Source organism: Borostomias antarcticus (genome assembly GCF_949987555.1).
Source record: "Borostomias antarcticus genome assembly, contig: scaffold_287, whole genome shotgun sequence".
Classification (NCBI taxonomy): Eukaryota; Metazoa; Chordata; class Actinopteri; order Stomiiformes; family Stomiidae; genus Borostomias; species Borostomias antarcticus.
In genome coordinates this window covers 39,139-50,000 of record NW_028176069.1, presented here as the reverse complement: position 1 = coordinate 50,000, position 10,862 = coordinate 39,139, and positions in this window count along the sequence as shown.

Sequence of the window (10,862 nt, the reverse complement as noted above, 5' to 3'; positions counted from 1 at the left end):
GGGGGGGGGGGCATTAAAAGCATTACAAATTAGACAATAAAAGCATTAAAACGAAATGTGAAACATTATATATATATATATATATGTGTGTATGGAGCAATTGTTTTTAATGTCCGACTTTTGTCTGTGCTGTTCAGTAAATGTGCATCTGTCCTAATTTATTGTAGCCTATCTACTACACAACCTAGTTCAAATTTATGAACCCGACCCGCGTGGGGTGCGAGGGCCCGCTCAATGCTGCTCGCAGCCCTAGTTATTATTAGGGCCCGAGCACTGGCGGTGCGAGGCCCTATTGAAACTCGAAGGATTATTAGGGCCCGAGCACTGGCGGTGCGAGGCCCTATTGAAACTCGAAGGATTATTAGGGCCCGAGCACTGGCGGTGCGAGGCCCTATTGTATTTCGAAGGATTATTAGGGCCCGAGCACTGGCGGTGCGAGGCCCTATTGAAACTCGAAGGATTATTATTATTATTCTACCTTCTTGTTCTTCTCCCCAAACAAATGCCTTTTTGGCAGCCTAAACATCGATGAAAACGGATGAAACTTTGCAGATACGTCAGTCCCGGGGAAAAATTTGATAATTCATGGGTCACGGAAATGGGCGTGGCAAAACGGCTCAAGAGCGCCCCCTGGAAATTTTAAAATGGCAAGCCCCACCTTCCAGTTTGATGTAGGCAAACGAAATTCGATGGGCATATGTATTTCATCGAGCCACACTAAAATGTCTCTTGGAGCTATACCCAACATGCAACAGGAAGTCCGCCATTTTGCTTTTTATGTGCCATTTTGTCCTTGTTTTGACCATTTCCATGCCTCGTACTTCGACGAACTCCTCCTACAGATTTTATCCGATCAACTTCATATCCGGTCAGCTTCATCTTAAGACCTTTGTGATCAAAAGTTATCAAAAAAATTGAGTTTTCACCAAACACCCTTGCCGTGGCGCCCCGCCAAAGTTTGACATTTCGCCATAAAACACGAAGTCCTCATAACTCCTCCATACATTATCCAATTTGTCCGATATATCTCACGCTTCATGACGGTTTGGTCCTGAACAGATCTATGTGTCCGTATTGTGTCATACTTATAGCGCCACCTATTGGTGAAACAGGAAGTCCTCATAACTCCTCCATACATTATCCAATTTGTCCGATATATCTCACGCTTCATGACGGTTCTGTCCTGAACACATCTATGTGTCAGTATTGCGTCATACTTATAGCGCCACCTATTGGTGAAACAGGAAGTCCTCATAACTCCTACATACATTATCCGATTTGTCCGAGATTTCTCACGCTTCATGACGGTTCTGTCCTGAACACATCTATGTGTCAGTATTTTGTCATACTTATAGCGCCACCTATTGGTGAAACAGGAAGTGCTCATAACTCCTACATACATTATCCGATTTGCACCAAATTGCCGACAATTCATGAAGGTCGCATTCTGAACACATCTATGCGTCGGTATTGAGTCACACTTACAACGCCACCTACTGGTGAAACAGGAAGTACTCACAACTCCTACATACGTCATCCGATTTACTCCAAATTGCTCACGCTTGATGAAGGTCGCATCCTGAACACATCTGTAGGTCAGTATTGAGTCATACTTATAGCGCCACCTACAGGTCAAGCAGGAAGTCATCATAACTCCTACATACATTGTCCGATTTACTCAACATTTCTCACGCTTCATCAAGGTACCGTCCTGAACACATCTATACTTCGGTATTGAGTCACGCTTAGAGCGCCACCTACTGGTGAATTGAAGTTTCTCTCAGTACTGCACACCGAAATAGCACACCCTTTAACGGCGCCACACCCCGACACGCATGGGGTGCGAGGGCCCGCTCAATGCTGCTCGCAGCCATAGTTATTATTATTATTATTATTATTATTCTTCTTCCAAAACAAATGCCTTTTTGGCGGCCTAAACATCGATGAAAACGGATGAAACTTTGCAGATACGTCAGTCCCGGTGAAAAATTTGATAATTCATGGGTGACGGAAATGGGCGTGGCAAAACGGCTCAAGAGCGCCCCCTGGAAAATTTAAAATGGCGAGCACCACCTTTCAGTTTGATGTAGGGGAACGAAATTCGGAGGGCACATGTATTTCATCGAGACACACTAAAATGTCTCTTGGAGCTATACCCAACATGCAACAGGAAGTCCGCCATTTTGCTCTTAATGTGCCATTTTGTCCTTGTTTTGACCATTTCCATGCCTCGTACTTCGACGAACTCCTCCTACAGATTTCATCCGATCAACTTCATATCGGGTCAGCTTCATCTTAAGACCTTTGTGATCAAAAGTTATCAAAAAAATTGAGTTTTCACCAAACACCCTTGCCGTGGCGCCCCGCCAAAGTTTGACATTTCGCCATAAAACACGAAGTCCTCATAACTCCTCCATACATTATCCAATTTGTCCGATATATCTCACGCTTCATGACGGTTCTGTCCTGAACACATCTATGTGTCAGTATTGCATCATACTTATAGCGCCACCTATTGGTGAAACAGGAAGTCCTCATAACTCCTCCATACATTATCCAATTTGTCCGATATATCTCACGCTTCATGACGGTTCTGTCCCGAACACATCTATGTGTCAGTATTGCGTCATACTTATAGCGCCACCTATTGGTGAAACAGGAAGTCCTCATAACTCCTCCATACATTATCCAATTTGTCCGATATATCTCACGCTTCATGACGGTTCTGTCCTGAACACATCTATGTGTCAGTATTGCGTCATACTTATAGCGCCACCTATTGGTGAAACAGGAAGTCCTCATAACTCCTCCATACATTATCCGATTTGTCCGATTTATCTCACGCTTCATGACGGTTCTGTCCTGAACACATCTATGTGTCAGTATTGCGTCATACTTATAGCGCCACCTATTGCTGAAACAGGAAGTCCTCATAACTCCTGCATACATCATCCGATTTGCACCAAATTGCTGACGCTTCATGAAGGTCACCTTCTGAACACATCTATGCGTCGGTATTGAGTAACACTTACAGCGCCACCTACTGGTGAAACAGGAAGTACTCATAACTCCTACATACATTATCCGATTTACTCCAAATTGCTCATGCTTGATGAAGGTCGCATCTTGAACACATCTGTAGGTCAGTATTGCGTCATACTTACAGCGCCACCTACTGCTTACAGGAAGTCCTCATAACTCCTACATACTTTGTCCGATTTACACAACATTTCTCACACTTCATCAAGGTACTGTCCTGAACACATCTATGCGTCGGTATTGAGTCACGCTTAGAGCGCCACCTACTGGTGACAGGAAGTTTCTGTCAGTACTGGACACCGAAATAGCACACCCTTTAACGGCGCCACACCCCGACCCGCGTGGGGTGCGAGGGCCCGCTCACTGCTGCTCGCAGCACTAGTTAGGGCCCGAGCACTGGCGGTGCGAGGCCCTATTGTATTTCGAAGGATTATTATTATTCTCCCTTCTCCTTCTCCTTCTTCCAAAACAAATGCCTTTTTGGCGGCCTAAACATCGATGAAAACGGATGAAACTTTGCAGATACGTCAGTCCCGGTAAAAAATTTGATAATTCATGGGTGACGGAAATGGGCGTGGCAAAACGGCTCAAGAGCGCCCCCTGGAAAGTTTAAAATGGCGAGCCCCACCTTTCAGTTTGATGTAGGCGAACGAAATTCGGTGGGCATATGTATTTCATCGAGCCACACTTAAATGTCTCTTGGAGCTATACCCAACATGCAACAGGAAGTCCGCCATTTTGCTCTTAATGTGCCATTTTGTCCTTGTTTTGACCATTTCCATGCCTCGTACTTCGACGAACTCCTCCTACAGATTTCATCCGATCAACTTCATATCGGGTCAGCTTCATCTTAAGACCTTTGTGATCAAAAGTTATCAAAAAAATTGAGTTTTCACCACACACCCTTGCCGTGGCGCCCCGCCAAAGTTTGACATTTCGCCAAAAAACACGAAGTCATCATAAATCCTCCATACATTATCCAATTTGTCCGATATATCTCACGCTTCATGACGGTTCTGTCCTGAACACATCTATGTGTCAGTATTGCGTCATACTTATAGCGCCACCTATTGGTGAAACAGGAAGTCCTCATAACTCCTCCATACATCATCCAATTTGTCCGATATATCTCACGCTTCATGACGGTTCTGTCCTGAACACATCTATGTGTCAGTATTGCGTCATACTTATAGCGCCACCTATTGGTGAAACAGGAAGTCCTCATAACTCCTCCATACATTATCCAATTTGTCCGATATATCTCACGCTTCATGACGGTTCTGACGTGAACACATCTATGTGTCAGTATTGCGTCATACTTATAGCGCCACCTATTGGTGAAACAGTACGTCCTCATAACTCCTCCATACATTATCCGATTTGTCCGATATGTCTCTCGCTTCACGACAGTTCTGTCCTGAACACATCTATGTGTCAGTATTGCGTCATACTTATAGCGCCACCTATTGGTGAAACAGTACGTCCTCATAACTTCTCCATACATTATCCGATTTGTCCGATATGTCTCACGCTTCATGACAGTTCTGTCCTGAACACATCTATGTGTCAGTATTGCGTCATACTTATAGCGCCACCTATTGGTGAAACAGTACGTCCTCATAACTCCTACATACATTATCCGATTTCCACCAAATTGCTGATGCTTCATGAAGGTCGCATTCTGAACACATCTATGCTTCGGTATTGAGTCACACTTACAGCGCCACCTACTGGTGAAACAGGAAGTACTCAAAACTCCTACATACGTTATCCGATTTACTCCAAATTGCTCAAGCTTGATGAAGGTCGCATCCTGAACACATCTGTGCGTCAGCAGTGAGTCATACTTATAGCGCCGCCTACAGGTCAAGCAGGAAGTCATCATAACTCCTACATACATTATCAGATTTACTCAACATTTCTCAGGCTTCATCAAGGTACCGTCCTGAACACATCTATGCATCGGTATTGAGTCACGCTTAGAGCGCCACCTACTGGTGACAGGAAGTTTCTCGCAGTACTGCACACCGAAATAGCACACCCTTTAACGGCACGGCACCCCGACACGCGTGGGGTGCGAGGGCCCGCTCACTGCTGCTCGCAGCACTAGTTATTATTCTACCTTCTCCTTCTCCTTCTTCTTCCAAAACAAATGCCTTTTTGGCGGCCTAAACATCGATGAAAACGGATGAAACTTTGCAGATACGTCAGTCCCGGTGAAAAATTTGATAATTCATGGGTGACGGAAATGGGCGTGGCAAAACGGCTCAAGAGCGCCCCCTGGAAAGTTTAAAATGGCGAGCCCCACCTTTCAGTTTGATGTAGGCGAACGAAATTCGGTGGGCATATGTATTTCATCGAGCCACACTAAAATGTCTCTTGGAGCTATACCCAACATGCAACAGGAAGTCCGCCATTTTGCTCTTAATGTGCCATTTTGTCCTTGTTTTGACCATTTCCATGCCTCGTACTTCGACGAACTCCTCCTACAGATTTCATCCGATCAACTTCATATCGGGTCAGCTTCATCTTAAGACCTTTGTGATCAAAAGTTATCAAAAAAATTGAGTTTTCATCAAACACCCTTGCCGTGGCGCCCCGCCAAAGTTTGACATTTCGCCATAAAACACGAAGTCCTCATAACTCCTCCATACATTATCCAAATTGTGCGATATATCTCACGCTTCATGACGGTTCTGTCCTGAACACATCTATGTGTCAGTATTGCGTCATACTTATAGCGCCACCTATTGGTGAAACAGTACGTCCTCATAACTCCTCCATACATTATCCAATTTGTCCGATATATCTCACGCTGCATGACGATTCTGTCCTGAACACATCTATGTGTCAGTATTGCATCATACTTATTGCGCCACCTATTGGTGAAACAGGAAGTCCTCATAACTCCTACATACATTATCCAATTTGTCCGATATATCTCACGCTTCATGACGGTTCTGTCCTGAACACATCTATGTGTCAGTATTGCATCATACTTATAGCGCCACCTATTGGTAAAACAGGAAATCCCCATAACTCCTCCATACATTATCGGATTTGTCCGATATATCTCACGCTTCATGACGGTTCTGTCCTGAACACATCTATGTGTCAGTATTGCGTCATACTTATAGCGCCACCTATTGGTGAAACAGGAAGTCCTCATAACTCCTCCATACATTATCCAATTTGTCCAATATATCTCACGCTTCATGACGGTTCTGTCCTGAACACATCTATGTTTCAGTATTTCGTCATACTTATAGCGCCACCTATTGGTGAAACAGGAAGTCCTCATAACTCCTCCATACATTATCCAATTTGTCCGATATAGCTCACGCTTCATAACGGTTCTGTCCTGAACACATCTATGTGTCAGTATTGCGTCATACGAATAGCGCCACCTATTGGTGAAACAGGAAGTCCTCATAACTCCTGCATACATCATCCGATTTGCACCAAATTGCTGACGCTTCATGAAGGTGGCCTTCTGAACCCATCTATGTGTCGGTATTGAGTCACACTTACAGCGCCACCTACTGGTGAAACAGGAAGTCCTCATAACTCCTACATACGTTATCCGATTTACTCAACATTTCTCACGCTTCATCAAGGTACCGTCCTGAACACATCTATGCTTCGGTATTGAGTCACGCCTAGAGCGCCACCTACTGGTGACAGGAAGTTTCTCTCAGTACTGCACACCGAAATAGCACAGCCTTTAACGGCGCAGCACCCCGACACGCATTAAGGTGCGAGGGCCCGCTCACTGCTGCTCGCAGCCCTAGTTAGGGCCCGAGCACTGGCGGTGCGAGGCCCTATTGAAACTCGAAGGATTATTATTATTCTTCTCCTTCTCCTTCTCCTTCTTTACTCCAAACAAATGCCTTTTAGGCGGCCTGAACATCGATGAAAACGGATGAAACTTTGCAGATACGTCAGTCCCGGTGAAAAATTTGATAATTCATGGGTGACGGAAATGGGCGTGGCAAAACGGCTCAAGAGCGCCCCCTGGAAAGTTTAAAATGGCGAGCCCCACCTTTCAGTTTGATGTAGGCGAACGAAATTCGCTGGGCATATGTATTTCATCGAGCCACACTAAAATGGCTCTTGGAGCTATACCCAACATGCAACAGGAAGTCCGCCATTTTGCTTTTAATGTGCCATTTTCCCTTGTTTTTACCATTTCCATGCCTCGTACTTCAACGAACTCCTCCTACAGATTTCATCCGATCAACTTCATATCGGGTCAGCTTCATCTTAAGGCCTTTGTGATCAAAAGTTATCAAAAAAATTGAGTTTTCACCAAACACCCTTGCCGTGGCGCCCCGCCAAAGTTTGACATTTCGCCATAAAACACGATGTCCTCATAACTCCTCCATATATTATCCGATTTGTCCGATATATCTCACGCTTCATGACGGTTCTGTCCTGAACACATCTATGTGTCAGTATTGCATCATACTTATAGCGCCACCTATTGGTGAAACAGGAAGTCCTCATAACTCCTCCATACATTATCCAATTCGTCCGATATATCTCACGCTTCATGAAGGTTCTGTCCTGAACACATCTATGTGTCAGTATTGCGTCATACTTATAGCGCCACCTATTGGTGAAACAGGAAGTCCTCATAACTCCTCCATACATTATCCGATTTGTCCGATTTATCTCACGCTTCATGATGGTTCTGTCCTGAACACATCTATGTGTCAGTATTGCGTCATACTTATAGCTCCACCTATTGGTGAAACAGGAAGTCCTCATAACCCCTGCATACATCATACGATTTGCACCAAATTGCTGACGCTTCATGAAGGTCACCTTCTGAACACATCTATGCGTCGGTATTGAGTTACACTTACAGCGCCACCTACTGGTGAAACAGGAAGTACTCAAAACTCCTACATACATTATCCGATTTACTCCAAATTGCTCGTGCTTGATGAAGGTCGCATCTTGAACACATCTGTAGGTCAGTATTGCGTCATACCTACAGCGCCACCTACTGCTTACAGGAAGTCCTCATAACTCCTACATACTTTGTCCGATTTACACAACATTTCTCACGCTTCATCAAGGTACTGTCCTGAACACATCTATGCGTCGATATTGAGTCACGCTTAGAGCGCCACCTACTGGTGACAGGAAGTTTCTGTCAGTACTGGACACCGAAATAGCACACCCTTTAACGGCGCCGCACCCCGACCCGCGTGGGGTGCGAGGGCCCGCTCACTGCTGCTCGCAGCACTAGTTAGGGCCCGAGCACACTGGCGGTGCGAGGCCCTATTGTATTTCGAAGGATTATTCTCCTTCTCCTTCTTCTCCTTCTTCCAAAACAAATGCCTTTTTGGCGGCCTAAACATCGATGAAAACGGATGAAACTTTGCAGATACGTCAGTCCCGGTGAAAAATTTGATAATTCATGGGTGACGGAAATGGGCGTGGCAAAACGGCTCAAGAGCGCCCCCTGGAAAATTTAAAATGGCGAGCCCCACCTTTCAGTTTTATGTAGGCGAACGAAATTCGGAGGGCATATGTATTTCATCGAGACACACTAAAATGTCTCTTGGAGCTATACCCAACATGCAACAGGAAGGCCGCCATTTTGCTTTTAATGTGCCATTTTGTCCTTGTTTTGACCATTTCCATGCCTCGTACTTCGACGAACTCCTCCTACAGATTTCATCCGATCAACTTCATATCGGGTCAGCTTCATCTTAAGACCTTTGTGATCAAAAGTTATCAAAAAAATTGAGTTTTCACCAAACACCCTTGCCGTGGCGCCCCGCCAAAGTTTGACATTTCGCCATAAAACACGAAGTCCTCATAACTCCTCCATACATTATCCAATTTGTCCGATATATCTCACGCTTCATGACGGTTCTGTCCTGAACACATCTATGTGTCAGTATTGCATCATACTTATAGCGCCACCTATTGGTGAAACAGGAAGTCCTCATAACTCCTCCATACATTATCCAATTCGTCCGATATATCTCACGCTTCATGAAGGTTCTGTCCTGAACACATCTATGTGTCAGTATTGCGTCATACTTATAGCGCCACCTATTGGTAAAACAGGAAGTCCTCATAACTCCTCCATACATTATCCGATTTGTCCGATATATCTCACGCTTCATGACGGTTCTGTCCTGAACACATCTATGTGTCAGTATTGCATCATACTTATAGCGCCACCTATTGGTGAAACAGGAAGTCCTCATAACTCCTCCATACATTATCCAATTCGTCCGATATATCTCACGCTTCATGAAGGTTCTGTCCTGAACACATCTATGTGTCAGTATTGCGTCATACTTATAGCGCCACCTATTGGTAAAACAGGAAGTCCTCATAACTCCTCCATACATTATCCGATTTGTCCGATATATCTCACGCTTCATGACGGTTCTGTCCTGAACACATCTATGTGTCAGTATTGCGTCATACTTATAGCGCCACCTATTGGTGAAACAGGAAGTCCTCATAACTCCTGCATACATCATCCGATTTGCACCAAATGGCTGACGCTTCATGAAGGTCACCTTCTGAACACATCTATGCGTCGGTATTGAGTTACACTTACAGCGCCACCTACTGGTGAAACAGGAAGTACTCATAACTCATACATACATTATCCGATTTACTCCAAATTGCTCATGCTTGATGAAGGTCGCATCTTGAACACATCTGTAGGTCAGTATTGCGTCATACCTACAGCGCCACCTACTGCTTACAGGAAGTCCTCATAACTCCTACATACTTTGTCCGATTTACACAACATTTCTCACGCTTCATCAAGGTACTGTCCTGAACACATCTATGCATCGGTATTGAGTCACGCTTAGAGCGCCACCTACTGGTGACAGGAAGTTTCTGTCAGTACTGGACACCGAAATAGCACACCCTTTAACGGCGCCACACCCCGACCCGCGTGGGGTGCGAGGGCCCGCTCACTGCTGCTCGCAGCACTAGTTAGGGCCCGAGCACTGGCGGTGCGAGGCCCTATTGAATTTCGAAGGATTATTATTAGGGCCCGAGCACACTGGCGGTGCGAGGCCCTATTGTATTTCGAAGGATTATTCTCCTTCTTCTCCTTCTCCTTCTTCTTCCAAAACAAATGCCTTTTTGGCGGCCTAAACATCGATGAAAACGGATGAAACTTTGCAGATACGTCAGTCCCGGTGAAAAATTTGATAATTCATGGGTGACGGAAATGGGCGTGGCAAAACGGCTCAAGAGCGCCCCCTGGAAAATCTAAAATGGCGAGCCCCACCTTTCAGTTTGATGTAGGCGAACGAAATTCGGAGGGCATATGTAGTTCATCGAGACGCACTAAAATGTCTCTTGGAGCTATACCCAACATGCAACAGGAAGGCCGCCATCTTGCTTTTAATGTGCCATTTTGTCCTTGTTTTGACCATTTCCATGCCTCGTACTTCGACGAACTCCTCCTACAGATTTCATCCGATCAACTTCATATCGGGTCAGCTTCATCTTAACCCTCTTGGCGCCAAAGTCGCATTTCTGCGACAAGCTGCGTTACTGAGTAAAACAGTGATTTTATGATATTTACACGCTGAAACCTCGATTTTCCCGCCACCACTAGATGGCAGACATGTATTACTTTGCTCTCGATTCAGTATGACACCATCTTTCAATGCAATATATTTGAGAAAATCTCATTACGAGTTCCCTATTTTATACACGGGGCGCGCCAGCGCTCCTAAATACCATATGTTCTTTAGGACGGCATATTTCTGAAATGGTTTGACCTAGAGACAAGCGGTTTTTTACCTGTAAAAGTAGACAAATTG